This window comes from Pseudonaja textilis, chromosome 1 (genome assembly GCF_049901715.1).
Source record: "Pseudonaja textilis isolate UNSWEBS1 chromosome 1, rPseTex1.2, whole genome shotgun sequence".
Classification (NCBI taxonomy): domain Eukaryota; kingdom Metazoa; phylum Chordata; class Lepidosauria; order Squamata; family Elapidae; genus Pseudonaja; species Pseudonaja textilis.
The window spans coordinates 322,085,323-322,102,706 of record NC_141990.1 but is presented as its reverse complement, the minus strand read 5'-3'; positions in this window follow the sequence as shown (position 1 = coordinate 322,102,706).

Here is a 17,384-nt window from a genome sequence, read left to right as displayed (position 1 = left end):
CAAAGGAGTCCTTAACTTACAAACTTCGCTTAGTGACTCTGGTAAAAGTGACTTGGAACCATTTTTCGCACCTGCAGCGGTTGCAGCATCCCCAGGGTCATGCGGACAAAATTCGAGGGCTTGGCAACTGACTCATAGTTACGACGGTTGCGGTGTCCCAGGGCCACATGATCCCCTTTAGCGACTGCCTGACAAGCAAAATCAATGGGGAAGCCAGACACACTTAACAACCGTGTGACTAATTTAACCGCTGCAACGTCTCACTTAACTGCCGTGGCAAAAAAACATGAAATGAGGCCCAACAACAACCGTCTCACTTGGCAACGTAAAAGTTGGACTCCATTGTGGTCGCAAGTGGAAGACTGGATGTAAATTAAATTGGAAAATAGCTTCCCTATTTACCCCAATCTAGAGTTGCAGATTTAATAAATAAATGTGTATGATTGAGAGACAGGTTGAGGTATTGGCTGAAGGCGAGAGAAGCGGCTCCGTGGCTATTCAAACACAGAATATCCGGTTGGCTTTTACCTCAGGAGGCCAGATACCATTGGGGGGCTTGGTTTTCCTCATATTATTTTGAGGAAGATAGGCTTATTAAACTATAGAGCAAGATGAATCCACTGCAGATCGTCCTCGACTTACAACAGTTCATTTAGTGACCATTCAAAGTTTACAACGGCACTGTGGAAAAAAAAGTCTAGTGACCATTTTTCAGACAACTGTGGTTGTCTCTCATAATGTGATCAAAATTTGGATGCTTGGAAACTACTGATTCCTGTTCATGACGGTTGCGGGGTCCCAGGGTGATGTGATCCCCTTTTGCGACCACCTTACAAGCAAAGCCAATGGGGGAAGTTAGATCCACTTAACAGCCGTGCTAGGAACTCAACTGCTGCGGGGATTCGCTTAACAACCGTGGCACAAGAGGTCCTAAAATGGAACAAAATTTGGCTAACAAATCTTTCACTTAGCCACGCAAAAAATTGGGGCTCAGTTGTCGTTTTGTTGAGGCCTACTATTCTGTAGGCAGATGCTTTGAAGAATAATGTGTGGTGGGTCAATGGTGGAGTTAAAAATGAGCATAGAACCGGAACGAAGTTTTGGTTTTTGTGAAACCGTGTCGTGGCCTGGAGATTTCCATGACGGGGGTATAGATAACATGGGGCTTCAATTCACATTGGCCCTCCATTCTCTCCAGGCCAAAGGGAAACATTGATTTGGACAGGAAATTGGAATGGAAATTTCCTCATTAATAAGTCACCATTCTGAGCGAGATGAAGGCAACATAGTTGAAGAACCTAGCTGGAATGGCTTGAGCAGAGGGTTGGACTAGAAGACCTCCAAGGTCCCGTCCAACTCTTGTTATTCTGTATGAAGCTAGATAAGAAACTTCAAGGATGTTGTAAAAGCCACCATGGAGTTGAAGCATCCAGTGAAGCCCCATTCAGTGCCAGGACCCCAATTAGAGCATTTAGACCGGGAGCTTCTGACCTTTGGCAGACTTGTGGACTTCAACTCCCAGAATCCCTCAGCCAACCGTGCCACCTTGGTTAAAACAGCTCGTCAGCTTCTGTCACGCGTGAATCCACACCCGCCTACTACCATCAACCTGGAGACGTCTATTTTTCCACAGAGCTGAAATTTCAAACTTATCCGGAGCTTCTTAGAAATCTGAATGGAGCATGCTGGTTGGGGAATTCTGGGAATTGAAGTCCGCAAGTCTTCCAAAAGGTGCCGAGGTTGAACGCTCCTGACGTGGAGGGATCTCCAGCCACTGGGGAGCCCACAATTACTCAGAGTCACTGATTCCGCTGTTGAATGGATTTTTTGTGGTGTTGTTTTTAAACAACTTATTAGGAACTCGCCTTCCTGAACTGTTCTTTTATGTCCTCCCCTCTGGAACAGCTACAGGTCCCGTGCAGTCATTTTTTTCCTCGGGCCTAAACCTCCAACTTCAGTCATCACAGAACTTGGCTTATAGTCCCCGGATCAACCTCAGCCTCTGAATCCTTCAAGGATCATCTTTTAACCTGCTGAGGTTAGCCGGCAGCAGGTGCGGATGGTGGAGGAGACTGAGGACTCAGATGAAGGGCCAGGACCATGAGGGAGATTGTGGGGGCTGGCAGCAGCGATGAGGAGGTTCCCGAGGAGCCTGTGCCCGGTGCACGTGTGCGCGGGATTGCTCATAGAGAACAGTTACAGCAGCACGGGCGACTCGGGAGTAAGGCTGCAAGGTAATGGCCCCTTCTTCAAGAGGATAAAAGCCAGGTTTGAAGAAGCGTTCCTTGCAGAAGGCAAAGACGCTCTGAAACTCAACCTCGTGGGCATTATAGTTAGTATTTGAAAACTCTTGTAAACTATTTCTTATCTGTGGGTTTTTGGCAGCCTTTGGCAAGTTTCTTTCTTGTCGGAGCTAAATTAGTTGGAAGCAGCCTTTTATCTGTGAAGAAACCGTATTTGTAGATTAAACTTTAAAAAGTGGGGGCTGCTGCCTTTGTCTGGTGTTTGCTCTCTTGGAACCAGGTTGGGTCAGAACATAACCCCATAATCCCACGCGACCCCATAATCCCTTGGGGAGTGGAGCCTGAGCAACTGAATGGAGCTAGCTGAGTGTTTTAATGGCCGGATGCCCCTCCTGTTGCCAATGCGGAGTTTTGTTCAGTAGATATATTCTCAGTGTGCACAAAGAGACAGAGAGAGAGAGAGAGAGAGAGAGAGAGAGAGGGAGGGAGGGAGGGAGAGAGAGAGAAATATCTGCCTTTACCTAGGATCGAACTCACAGCCTGATTGTGAGGCGAGAGCTCCCGTTCTAGGCCACCGCACCGTTTCTCCAAATCCTTCAAGGACGATGCCTTAGAAATGGACCCACTCTTCTAATTGGGGTCTGAGCAAGCCAGACTCAAAAGGGAGCCATTAAACTTTGCGGTGATAGCCAAAATTGCCTTTCGCTTTTTGCAGCCTTGCCCAAAGCACAGTTAATTCTGGATTTTAATTTGGCCTCTTTTGAGTATAATAAACTACTTTCCCTCCCCAACCCCTCCTTTTTTTTCTTTTTTTCCTTTGACAATTTGCAAACTTTCCTTGCAGCACTTAAACTCTTTATTTTTTAAAAAAAAACGAAAGTCTGATATTTGGTGCCTTTTTCCAATTTGTAGAGAGATTCTCAGCCATCCAGGCCATGGTTGCTCCAAAGGTGGGCTTTTTTTTTTTTTTTTTCAGGAGACAACTGGACTTTTTGGTTTTCTTTTGAAGGCGTTTCGCTTCTCCTCCAGGAAGCTTCTTCCGCTCTGACTGGATGGTGGGGAATGAAGGGATTTATACTCCTTGTATAATGACACAGCTGGTCCTTTGCATCCTTTTTAGAGGGTCGTTGAGGCCACTTGGAGGTTTCTCTGTGTCCTCAGGGTCACCTGAGTGATGCAAATGATTCCTGCAGTCCTCCATTTTCTCCTCTGGAAACCCATTCCTACACCCACCCCATTCGAAGGGTGTTCATCCCAAATTGTATAGCTCAAAGTCCGTAGAGATTCTCCGTCATCCAGGTCGTAGTTGCTCCAAAGGTGCCTTTTTTCAGGAGGCAACTGGACCTTCTGGGGTTTTTATTTCCCCTTTGGAAGATGTTTCTCTTCTCATCCAAGAAGCTTCTTCAACTCTGACTGGTTGGTGGGGAAATGGAAGGATTTATAGACCGATAATCTTAATTTTTTTTTATTCTGGGCTCGGCTGTGTGTGTCTTTTTAATTACCCTAATCCTGTCCAGCCCACAATTAAAACAAATCTCCCCAAATATATGGCCTCAAACACATCATCGAATGCTTTGCTAATACGGGAGTCAGGGTGTCCAGGCAGTCCTCGAGTTACAACCATCCGTTGAGTGACCGAAATTCCAACAGCACCGTAAAATGGCTTCAGATCATATTTTGCATTGAGCGACGGTTGCGGCGTCGTGGTTACATGGTCCAAATTCAGAGGCTTGGCAACTGGCTTGTACTCAGGAGGGTTGCAGAGGTGGTATTCAGCCAGTTCTGACCAGTTCTGGAGAACCAGTAGCGGAAATTTTGAGTAGTTCTGGAGACCCGGCCAATCTCACCTCTGACTGGCCCCGCCCCCATCTCTTCTCCGCCTCCCGAGTCCCAGCTGATTGGCTGGGTCTCCTTTGGTTGCCCTGCACAGGAGAATGGAGCTGGAAAGCAGGTTAGTGGGGTGGGGAAGGAATGGGGATTTTGCAGTGTCCTTCCCCTGCCACTCCCACCAAGCCACACCCACTGAACCGGTAGTAAAAATATTTTTCTATCCCATAACGACCGTAGTGATTCGCTTACCCACCCTGGCAGAAAAGGTCGTAAAATGGAGCGCAACTCCCATTAACAACAACTCCCATTAACAACTTAGCAATGCAAGTTTTGGGGCTCCGTTGTGGTCGTAAGTCGAGGACTTGTCTTTATGGAGGTAGTCCTCAACTAAGCGACCGCAATTGAGCCCAATGTTTCTCGTTGCTAAGCGAGACATTTTTTGAGTCAGTTCTGCCCCATTTGACGACCTTCCTTGTACAGTCCTTAAGTGAATCACAGCAGTCATTAAGTAAGTCACACGGTTGTTAAGTGAACCTGGCTCCTCCCCCTCCCCCCTGGACTTTTCTTGTCAGAAGGTCCCAAAAGGGGATTACGTGACCCCCAGGACACTGCAACGGTCATAAATGTGAGTCAGTTGCCAAGCGTCCAAATTACGTGACTGACTATGATGCCGCAGTGGTCCTAAGTGTGAAAGGTGGCCATAAGTCCCTTCGTTCAGTGCCGTTGTAACTTCGGTCACTAAATGAACGGTTGTAAGTGGAGGACTGCCTGGGCCTGCATTCGCGCCTACCTACCCGCACATCCCACCCTTCTCCTTTGAGATAAGCAGGAGCCATAAGAAAACCTGGAGCGAGGAGGAAAAGGAAACGAACTGGACTTCGGCTCCACTGACATTGTCCGCTTTTCCTTCCCTTCCGTGTTTCCACCATGTCCACAAGTGGCTCTTTGTAGGCGTTGCCTTTTCCTTTAACTTCTCCCTCCCTCCCTCTCTCTCTCCCTCCCCCCCTTTCCTTCCCCCACTCCCACCCACTCTCTCCCTCCCCCTCCCTCCCCCTCTCCCTCCTTCTCTTCCCCTCTCTCCCTTCTCCCTCTCTCTCCTGCCTTCTCCCTCCCTCTCTCCTCCCTCCTCTTCCTCTCCCCCTCTCCCTTTCTCCTCCTTCTCTGTCCCCCTCTCCCTTTGTCCTCTGTCTCCCTCTCCCCTCCCTCTCTCTTTCCCTCCTGCCCCTCTCACTTTTTCTCTCTCCCTCCCCTCCCCTCGCTCTCTCCCTTCTCCCTCTCTCTCCTGCCTTCTCCCTCCCTCTCTCCTCCCTCCTCTTCCTCTCCCCCTCTCCCTTTCTCCTCCATCTCTGTCCCCCTCTCCCTTTGTCCTCTGTCTCCCTCTCCCCTCCCTCTCTCTTTCCCTCCTGCCCCTCTCACTTTTTCTCTCTCCCTCCCCCTCCCCCTCGCTCTCTCCCTTCTCCCTCTCTCTCCTGCCTTCTCCCTCCCTCTCTCCTCCCTCCTCTTCCTCTCCCCCTCTCCCTTTCTCCTCCTTCTCTGTCCCCCTCTCCCTTTGTCCTCTGTCTCCCTCTCCCCTCCCTCTCTCTTTCCCTCCTCCCCTCTCACTTTTTCTCTCTCCCTCCCCCTCCCCTCGCTCTCTCCCTCTCCCTCCTTCTCTCTCCCTTTTCCCCCTCACCCTCCCTCTCTCCTCCCTCCCTCTTCCTCTCCCCCTCTCCCTTTCTCCTCCTTCTCTGTCCCCCTCTCCCTTTGTCCTCTGTCTCCCTCTCCCCTCCCTCTCTCTTTCCCTCCTGCCCCTCTCACTTTTTCTCTCTCCCTCCCCTCCCCTCGCTCTCTCCCTCTCCCTCCTTCTCTCTCCCTTTTCCCCCTCACCCTCCCTCTCTCCTCCCTCCTCTTCCTCTCCCCGTCTCCCTTTCTCCTCCTTCTCTGTCCCCCTCTCCCTTTGTCCTCTGTCTCCCTCTCCCCTCCCTCTCTCTTTCCCTCCTGCCCCTCTCACTTTTTCTCTCTCCCTCCCTCTCTCTCCCTCTCCCTCCTTCTCTCCCCCTTTCTCCCTTCTCCCTCTCTTTCTTTTTCTCTCTCTCCTCCCTCTTTCTTCCTCTCCGCCTTTCCCCCCTCTCTAAAATCACATAATCAAACCTTGATTTCCTCAGTTGTCTATTTCAGATTATTCCCTTTTCCGGCATATAATAAGAATAGTTTTACTAGTTACACAGTCAGTCCTCGACTTAACAACCGCAACAACAGAATAGCAGAGTAACAGAATAACAGAGTTGGACAGGGCCTTGGAGATCATCTAGTCCAACCCCCTGCTCGAGCAGGAGAGCCTATTCCAGGGGTGTCCCAACTCAAGGCCTGCGGACCAGATCCAGCCTGCGGGGTGCTTAGACCAAGCGAAGGACCGTCCCGTGGTGCCTCTGCCAGCGAAAACAGAACTTCTGAAGTGGCCAGAAGCACAAATCTTACACACCAAGATCTTCCCTCCTCTTGGCAAATGGTGGTTCCTTACCCCAGAGGCCATTCTGTGATTTATCTCCATAGCAGCCTTTGCATGTCTTTACGTTCCTTTGAGCTCCCTGCCTTTAGTAAACATTCCACCGAGGTGCACGTGCTCCTCTGTGTGTCCTCGTTCCCCCTCCCATCTCTCTATAGGCCAGTTGTCTTTCCTCCTTTTTCCCTTGACACACAATACATTCCTTTTCAGGAATTCGTCGTTGCATGAGACAATCTGGCTTAACGTTGCCCTTTGATAACAGATGACAGACAATAACAGACAACAGATCATCCGAGTTGGAAGGGACCTTGTAGGTCATCTAGTCCAATCCCCCTGCCCAAGCAGGAGACCCTACGCCATTTCTGACAAATGGCAGTCCAATCTCTTCTTGAAAGTCTCAAGTGATGAAGCTCCCACAACTTCCGAGGGCAACTTCTGTTCCATGGGTTGATTGTTCTCACGGTCAAAGGTTTCTCCTTATTTTCCTTGTCTGGCCTTCGGGTGCTTTGGAGAATAGCTTGACTCCCCTTCCTCTCTGTGGCTACCCCTCAAATATTGGAAGGCTGCTATCCTGTCTCCCCTGGAAGTTGTGGGAGCTTCATCCCTGGAGGCTTTCAAGAAGAGACTGGACTGCCATCTGTCAGAAATGGTGTAGGGTCTCCCGCTTGGGCAGCGGGTTGGGCTAGATGACCTACAAGGTCCCTTCCAACTCTGATTATCTGTTATCTGTTTATCTATGTGCTGCAAATCAGTCAAGTGTCCCGTCCCCCCCAACAATATGGTGTCCTTTGAATAACACAGGTAGTCCTCGACTTACAACAATTCATTTAAGGACCGGTTGAAGTAACAACAGCACTGGAAAAAGTGACTTCTTATGACCATTTTCCACACTTAACAACCACTGCAGTATCTCCACGGCCACGGGGTCACAATCCCAATGCTTCACAACTGACTTGTATTTACGATGGGTTGCATTGTCCTGGGGTCACGTCACCCCATTTTGTGACCTTCTGACAAGTCAAGTCAACGGGGAAGCCAGGGGTTTCACTTAACAACCATATCCCAAACTTAATGACCGGAGTGATTCAGTTCACAAGTATGGCAAGAAAGGCCATTAAAATAGGACAAAACACACTTTATAACAAAGGTCTCACTTAGCAGCAGAAATTTTGGGCTCAATCGTGGTCGTAAGTCGAGGACTACCTGCAAATGGAAAGACCTGGCTGGACAGATTAAAAAAAGGCTGAAGGCCGCATTCAAAGGGGAGAACTGCTCCTGAGGCCCCTGAGTTGAATAAGAATAAATAATTCTATTGTCACTTTGAATGTACACTAATCGGCATACATTAAAATGAAATTTCGTGGCCTGCAGTTTTCAAAGGCTCACCACCTCCAATATACACTACATAAACACGACTGAATAAATAAATAAGTACTAAAGTATGCATATACCGACATATATTATATGATGCAGAGAAACAATAGAGTCTAGTTCGGATGTATACATTTACACGGCTGTTGTGGCCCGTCAACAGCCAGCAGAGCTGGCAACAGACTCAGACAGTGAGGAGGCTGGGGAGGAACCGGGGCCCGTCCTGGAGTCTGGGGAAGGCTCAGACGAGGGCTTTGCGTTGGAGGCAGAACGTCTGACAGTTATCAGCTGCCTTCGGAGTCGAAAATCAGTGGGGAAGAAGAACAGCTGGAGCCTGTTCCCAGTGGTGCTCATGCACAGAGCTGCCAGGAGAAAGGAAGAGTTAAGGAACAAGGGTTGACTCAGGAGTAAAGGGCTCAGGTGGACGGTGAATGGCCCCTCCCATGGGGAATAAAAGAGGAGTAAAAGAGGAGTGGGGTTTGCAGGAGACAATTAGTTCATTCATTAGGGTGAAGAACCTTGCCAAGTATTGCCTGCTACAGCGTGGTGTTTGGAAGATATCGGCCTGGCAACTCTCCAAGCCTGATAAAGGTCTGCAGTTGTGAAATCTCTTGAAAAGACTGTTTGCCGGGATTTTGCCGGAGAGGAATTCCCTTTAACCTAAATAAAAGGGGTTTTATCAGGATTCTGCTACATGATCTCGGGGAGCCTAGGTCAGAAATAGCAAGGAAAACGAAATCTTGCGAGTTAACCAGATGGATGGCACAGGGAGCAACGCTGCTAGAAAAATTGGGTATAGTCCTGCTTGCCTCCTTATCAAAACCACGTGGAGTGCTAATACCACTTTATAATCCCTTGGTAAGGCCACCCTTGGAATACGGCATCCAGTTTTGGTCTCCAGGATGTAAAAAAAAGATGTTTACAAAGAGTGCAGAGAAGAGCAACGAAGAGGATTAGGAGGCTAAAACATATAAACAATGATTGCTGGAAATGGGTGTCTTGTTTGATGAAACGAAGGACTAGGGGTGACATGATAGCAGTCTTCCGATATTTGAGGGGCTGCCCCAAAGAAGAGGGAGTCAAGCTCTTCTCCAAAGGCCCTGAAGGCAGGACAAGAAGCAATGGGTGGAAACTAACCAAGGAGAGAAGCAACGTAGAACTAAGGAGGAATTTCCTGACTGAGAGAACAATAAACCGGTGGAACGGCCTGACTCCAGAAGTTGTAAATGCTCCAACACTGGAGAAACCATTTGTCTGAAATGGTATATAGGATTTCCTGCTTGAGCAGGGGGCTGGACTAGAGGACCTCCAAGGTCCCTTCCGACCCTGTTATTCTGTTATTTTGTTATTCCTTAAGCCAATTTTGGGGAGAACAATGCTGGCTGCTTTCGATCAACTCTGGGACAGGATCTGCAGCTCACCTCAGCCCGGGATTAACCAGTTTAACTTCAACCCTGAACATCCAATTTGAAGGGGAGATCCCTGATTTGAACAGGCCGTCAAGGGCCCTTATGTATACCTTTCTAAACAGGGATAACAGGATAACAGAATCGTAGTTCGGAGGGAGCCTGGAGGTCTTCTAGTCCAACCCACTACTCAAGCAGGAGACCCTGTACTATTCCAGACAAATGTCTGTCCAATCTCTTCTTGAAAACCTCCAGTGATGGAGCACTCACAATTTCTGAAGGCAAGCTATTCCACTGGTTAATTGTTCTCACTGTCAGGAAATTCCTCCTTAGTTCTAAGTTGCTTCTGTCCTTCATTAGTTTCCATCCTTATTGCTTCTTGTCCTGCCTTCAGGGGCTTTGCACAGCAGAGCCAGAAGATATGGTCAAAACAGTAGAGTTTGCCTTTGATTTGAAGAACAACCAGGATGATTAGGGGACTGGAGACTAAAACATATGATGAACGGTTGCAGGAACTGGGCCTGGCTAGTCTAGGGAAGAGAAGGACCAGGGGAGACAGGAGAGCAGTCTTCCAATATTTGAGGAGGGGCTGCCACAGAGAGGAAGGGGGGTCAAGCTATTTTCCAAGGCACCCGAAAGCCAGACAAGGAATAATGGATGGAAACTGATCCAGGAGAGATTCAACCTGGAAATAAGGAGAAACTTTCTGACAGGGAGAACAATCAACCAGTGGAACAGCCTTCAGAAGTTGTGGGAGCTTCATCACTGGAAGCCTTCAAGAAGAGACTGGATTGCCACCTGTCAGAAATGGTGTAGGGTCTCCTGCTTTGGGGGTGGTGGTGTTGGACTAGATGACCTACAAGGTCCCTTCCAACTCTGTTCTTCTGATTTCACTCTGGAATGTGGGTCTTGATTTAGCCACCAGATGTCACTAAAGAACTGTACAGTAAACATAAAAAGTTGCAAAAAAAAACCCCACCACCCCACAAAGGGTCTGTGCTGCCTATTGATATCAGCTTATTAGCTCTAGATGGGGTGGAAATGCAATCAATGATGTCTGAGGCATTTATTAGGTGGAGAAACAGTGCTCTAGAGGCTGGCTGGGGAATTCTGGGAGTTGAAGTCCCCAAGTCATCCAGACCAGATGCCAAAGTTGAGAAACACTGATTTGGACGATGGGCAAAGCTAAATCTAACCAATGCATAAACAAGATTTTTTTAAAAGGGAGGGATTAATAAAGCAAATTGTATTATAGTCACATAACATATTTAAATATATCTGATGATGATTGATTTTATTTATTTATTTATTTATTTATTTGATTTGTCAATTGCTTACAAGGTGATAGATGTAAGAGTAAACCTGAGCATGAATACAGGAAATAGGTACAAATAAATGGGGACATTAAGACAGGGACAGTAGGCATGATTGTGCGCTTATGCACGCCCCTTACAGACCTCTTGGGAATGGGGTGAGGTCAATACTGGGTAGTTTAATTATTATTATTATTATTTTATTATTTATTTCTTTGTCAAGCAAGTATTAGATAACAGGCATAAGTATAAACATAGTTATGAATATATAAAATGGTTACATATAAGAAAAATAAAAAGAAACAATAGGACAGGGACGGTAGGCACGTTGGTGTACTTATGCACGCCCCTCTTAGGAAAGGGGTGAGGTCAATAGTAAACAGTCTAAGGTTAAAGTTTTTGGGGTTTGGGGAAGAAACCACAGTCAGGTAGAGTATTCCAGACATTGACCACTCTGTTGCTAAGTCGTATTTTCTGCAATCGAGTTTGGTGCGGTTAACCTTGAGTTTGTATCTATTGTGTGCTCTTGTGTTGTTATGGTTGAAGCTGAAGTATTTGTTGACTGGTAGGACATTGCAGTGTATGATTTTATGTACTACACTTAGATCGGACCGAAGGCGGAGTAGTACTAGGTTGTCTAGGTCTAGAATTTCAAGTCTGGTGGCATAAGGTATTCTGCAACGAGTAGAGATGTGGAGAACTCTTCTCATGAAATTTTTCTGATGATGATGATGAGGAACTTAGCCATTCAGTCGTGTCCGATTCTTGGCAATTCTACGGGCCAGGACTCTCCACATCTTCTGAACTTGCACTACTTTAAATACAGGTAGTCCTCGACATACGACAATAATTGAGCCTAAAATTCAGGTTGCTAAGTGTGACATTTGTTCAGTGAGTTTTGCCCCATTTTTACAACTTTTCTTGTCACTGTTGTTAAATGAATCATTGCAGCTGTTAAGGGAATCTGGATTCCCCCTTTGCTTAACTTTGCTTGTTGGAACGTCACAAGAAGGGACCACGTGACCCCGGGAAGCTGTGACCGTCATAAATACGAACCATTTACCAACCATCCAAATTGTGATCATGTGACCTTGGGGAACGCTGCAAAGGTTGTGTCATGCCCTTGTTAGAGTCGACTCTGAGGGAGAGGAGGAACAGCCGACAGGGAGTGGAGATGTGGCGCCAGAGGTTGTGGAGGAGGCTGGGGAAGGGCAGAGGCCGGCTGGGCAGTCAGAGAAAGAACCAGGCCCATCCCCTCTGCATCCTAGGGAGGATATAGGGAGGAACGGAGAAGGGAACAACTTGGCTTACGAGGGAGGAAGCGGCCATGATCCCCCTCATTGGTTGCAGCTGGGGAGAATAGTATATAAGAGAGACAGTTACAACACAGTGTTGCCAGAAGCAAAGTGTGTGTTATTTTGGGCTGAAGTTATCTTGGTTGGCGTCCTTGAATTGGGTAATTACTTATCCTGGTCCGTTGTGGAATTTCCTTCATTGTAGTTTGTTCGTTTTTTTTTATTTCACCTCTATCTGCTCATTGCTTCCTTTTGAAGACTATTTTTGAGTATGTTTTATCTCCAACTGAGAATTATTGAACAGTGCGGCCACGTTGGAGGCATTAAAGGACAGTTTATTTACATTTTGGATTTTGTTACGTTTGTGTTACACTCCAGGTCATCACAGGTTGCCAGGTTGTGAAAAACGGCCGTAAGTCCCCTTTCTCAGTGCCATTGCAACTTTGAACAGTCACTAAATGAACTGCGCATTTAGGGACTACCTGCATATTTACATTATTGAAAGCAAATGATATATACAGGAGTCATTTCTCTCTCTCGCAGGAAGATGTAATCCCTGTAATTCTGTTTTGCTGTTTTATACACGTATATATATTTAGAGGGGCAGGGAAGAAACAGTACCGCAGGACCTGGACATATATAGTCAAAAAATTATGCCTAGCCTCCAGTTTACAAGCCAAGGTTACAAGCAGTGATTGGCTCTGTAAATGCTCTTAAGATGAATTGCAGGGTCAGGAAGGAATGTTTGAAGTACATTGTCAGCCTTGGTTTGCAGAGAAAATAAACGTTAAAGTGGGGAAGGAGAAGAGGGGGGCATTCGGGATTAAAATAGGGGATCGTCGGAGGAAGCTGATGGAGAGGAAAAGCAGAGAAAATAATTGCAGCCTTTGCTCATAGGGTATAGAACAAAGAATAATAAGAGTTGGGAGAGACCCTGGAGGTCTTCTAGACTGACCCCCTGCTCGGGCAGGAGACAGACAAACTGTCTGTCCAGTCTCTTTGTAATTATCCTCCATTGTTTGGGGCACCCACAACTTCTGGAGACTTTCCACTGGTTCATTGTTCTCACGATTGGGAAATTTCTCCTTTAGTTCTAGGCTGCTTTTATCCTTGGTTAGTTTCCATCCATTGGTTGTTGTGCTGCCTTCTGGTCAGGGGTGGGCCGGTGGGGGCTTGCAGGGTTTCGGGAGAGCCCCCAGCTAAGATTCTGTGCAATTTGGAGAACCCCCCCCCACTCTTGGCTGGCCTCTCCCACCCCTCCCCACCCTTCCCACATGGCCTGTTTTGGATGCAGGAAGTGCAGGTTCCGTGCGGAGGCTCGGGGAGGGCGAAAAACGGGAAGGCCGAAAATAGGCCTGTTTCTGACTTCCAGAGAGCCTCCGGAGCCTGGGGAGACCGGTTTTGCCCTACTGGAAGCTCAAGGAAAGCCTCCGGACTCTGGGGAAGGCGAAAAAACAGGCCTCTGGAAGTTCGGAAAGGCCAGAAATGGGCCTGTTTCTGGCTTCCAGAGAGCCTCTGGAGCCTGGGGAGACCGTTTTTGCCCTCCTAGAAGCTCAAGGAAAGCCTCCGGACTCTGGGGAAGGCGAAAAAACAGGCCTCTGGAAGTTCGGAAAGGCCAGAAATGGGCCTGTTTCTGGCTTCCAGAGAGCCTCTGGAGCCTGGGGAGACCATTTTTGCCCTCCTGGAAGCTGAAGGAAAGCCTCCGGACTCTGGGAAAGGCGAAAAATGGGCCTCCGGAAGTTCGGAAAGGCCAGAAATGGGCCTGTTTCTGGCTTCCAGAGAGCCTGGAGATGCTGTTTTTGCCCTCCTGGAAGCTCAAGGAAAGCCTCCGGACTCTGGGGTAAGCAAAAAATGGGCCTCCGGAAGTTCAGGAAAGCTGGAAATGGGCCTGTTTCTAGCTTCCAGAGAGCCTCTGGAGCCTGGGGAGGCTCTTTTTGCTCTCATGGAGGCTTGCGGAAAGCCTCCGGACTCTGGGGATGGTGAAAAACAGGCCTCCCATAAGTTCAGGAAGGCCGGAAATGGGCCTGTTTCTGGCTTCCAGAGAGCCTGTGGAGCCAGGAGAGGCCATTTTTGCCTTCCTGGAGGCTTGCGGAAAGCCTCTGGACTCTGGGGAAGGTGAAAAACGGGTCTCCAGAAGTTTGGAAAGGCCGGAAATGGGCCCGTTTCTGGCTTCCAGAGAGCCTCCAGAGCCCGGGGGGGGCAAAAATGCCCACCCACCATGGTACAGGAGGCCAACTAGGCCACGCCCACCAGCAACCGGGCAGAGAACTGGTTGCTAAAATTTTTAAAGCCCACCCCTGCTTCTGGTGCTTTGGAAAAAACAGGTTGACCCCCCCCTCTTCTTTGGGACAGCCCCTCAAATATTGGCACGCTGCATAATTTGAAGGATTCCTGCCTTCACTAGAAGAAGATGTGGGTGGCCAGAGCTGGGGCTGGCTGCCAGCCCTGCTTTCGGGAAACGGAGACGCTTGCGAGAAGTTTCCTTGGTGGTCTTCCGTGGGCTCCATTTTCCGCTTTGCTGTTGTCCATCAAGAATGCCAGTTCTCTAAACATTCTCTTTATAAACAGCCTGAGAGAAGGAGACCAGCGGCCCGCGTGGAGATTTAATGGGTTACTTCCAGACCGACTCCTTTTTTTTTTTTTTTTGCATTGGGAAGAAATATCTCTCCAAATTTGCGTTCACCGAAGGCTGGTTGGAGAGTTGAGCAGGGGGTTGGACTAGATGACCTACAAGGTCCCTTCCAGCACTGTTACTCTATTCTATTCTAAGATGCTGGCTGTCTCTTCAGCTGGGGAGAGGGGCTTTGATCCCGCTTTTTTCCTGACTGTGGATGATGGCCGGCTGTCATTTTTGTTCTCTGCAGTGGAATTGCTTGCGTGGTGGCTAAAGAGTTTTAGATTCTTTCAGATCCAAGTTGCAATCCGAAATTCTTCTCCATAGCTGTTGAAAATTGGACAGGGTGAATTTGAATGTCAGCTTGAACTTAGCTTCTTTTAGTCAGAGGCCCTTGGCCTTTCCCAGATGCAGACACTATGGCACAAAGATTGGGTACCACTATCCCATTATCAGTGTCCGGATTCCGGCAGTTACTCCCATTTAAATAATGAGTCTCGAGCCAAACTTCCAAAACTTCAAAAGGATTTATTGGGAGTTAACATGCCGGCACTTCCTGGGTGTAGCCGACTCTGAGGCACATCGTTCCTTGTCACCCTTGATCCTGGTTTCCCACGGACTCCCTGGTATACCATAATTCATATCCTCCAATGGGACACATCCATAGCCCAGAGTCATCAATCATGCTCTCCAATTAGAATTTTGTGCTGCAGAAACTTCAGTCACCTAGTCACTATCTTTGAAAACATTTATGGAATACACTTTCGGTTTGCAAGCTGCCGCACTGCTCCCCCTTCTCTTTCTGTTGGCAACTCTAAAAAGACCATAGAAATATTTTATGAGTTTAGAATCAGCCTGCTTGATCCTTATAAAATGTAAAAGGTCTTCTTCGGAATGTTACATTTTGAGGAGAGTTCAGATTTGTGCTCAAGATATTTCAAGGGGACTTGTTTCTGTACATCAGAGTTTCTTGGCCTTGGGAATTTTAAGATAGGTAGACTTCCAAATCCCAGAATTCCCCAGTGAGCATGTATGGCCTTCAACTCTCAGAATTCCCCAGCCAACATTTATGGACTTCAACTCCCAGAATCCCACAGGTAGCATTTGTGGGCTTCAATTCCCAGAATCCCACAGGTGGCAATTGTGGGCTTCAATTCCCAGAATCCCACAGGCGGCAATTGTGGACTTCAATTCCCAGAATTCCTCAGCCAACATTTATGGACTTCAATTCTCATAATCTTAACATTTGTGGACTTCAACTCCCAGAATTCCCCAGCCAACATTTATGGACTTCAATTCTCATAATCTAACATTTGTGGACTTCAATTCCCAGAAACCCACAGGCATCATTTGTGGACCTCAACTCCCAGAATTCTTCAGCCACCAGTCTTTAATTCAATATATCAGCTGCATTTCTCCTTAGCGTGTCCAAGCCTACGTCGATCACCGGTTTCCCCCCTTTATTCCTATTGCAGGGCTGCCCCATGGCGTGACATCGTGTCCCATAAGGAGCAGCTCTGCTAATGACCTTCAGGACCAGGTCATGGTGCCCCATTTGCAAAGCTGAAAGAACCAGCCAGTTGGGGTCTGGAGAAGGTTTATTGTACATCAGGGTTTCCGAAGCGTGGGAATTTTAATTTTAAGATTTTCACGCCTAGAATTGTTAAGAGTCAACCACAGACTTAGCACTCAGAAAATGACTAAATCAATTGCCCCACCTTCGCTCCTGTCTTAATAAACCTCACTCCTATAATACTCTATAATACTCTAATATAAAACTCCTATAAACATCCTATAATGATGGCAGCCCTGCATTCCAAACCTTTCTCTTTTGAGCCTTCTATTCTTTTTCACCAGCATCTGTTGCCGAAATCCCAAACTTCCTGGAGAATCCTGGGAAATTCACTCGTGGTGCCACCCTTCTTCTTCTTCTTCTTCTTCTTCTTCTTCTTCTTCTTCTTCTTCTTCTTCTTCTTCTTCTTCTTCTTCTTCTTCTTCTCCTTCTCCTTCTCCTTCTCCTCCTTCTCCTTCTTCTTCTTCTTCTTCTTCTTCTTATTATTATTATTATTATTTTGCAGTAACTGGCCGAGACAATGATCTTCCCAGACTTTTTGATAATGTGTTAATGCTACTGGGATATTTTTAACTCACTGCTTTCCTCTTCTTCTCTTCGTCCTTCTCCCTTCTATCCTTCTCTATCCCTCCTCCTCCTCTTCCTTCTCCCTTCCTCCTTCTCTCTTCCATCCTTCTCCTCCTCTTCCTTCTCTCTTCTTTCTCTCTTCCATCCTTCTCTACAACCGCTCTTCCTCTCTTCCTTCTCCTTCTCCTCAATTCCTCCTCCCTTCTATCCTTCTTCTCCACAATTCCTCCTCCTTCTGCCTTCCATCCTTCTCTCCTTCTCTTCCTTCTCTCTCTTCCATCCTTCTCCTCAACTCCTCCTCCTCCTCCTCCCTTCCATCCTTCTTCTCTACAATTCCTTCTTCTCTCTTCTACCCTTCTCCCTTCCATCCGTCTTCTGCACATTCCTTCTCCTTCTCCCTCCCACCCTTCATCTTCTCCATCACTCCTACTTCCTTCCTTCCTTCCTTCCTTCCTTCCTTCCTTCCTTCCTTCCTTCCTTCCTTCCTTCCTTCCTTCCTTCCTTCCTTCCTTCCTTCCTTCCTCTTTTCCACCACTTCTCCTTCTTCCCTTTCTCCTTCTCCTTTCATCCTTCTCCTCCTCCTCCTCCTCCTCCCTTCCAGCCTTCTCCTTTTTCCTCCCTCTTTGGATTGGGCAGACGATTTTACGCAACCTCATCCGGAAAGTTTTGCAATTTGCCTTTCCTGTC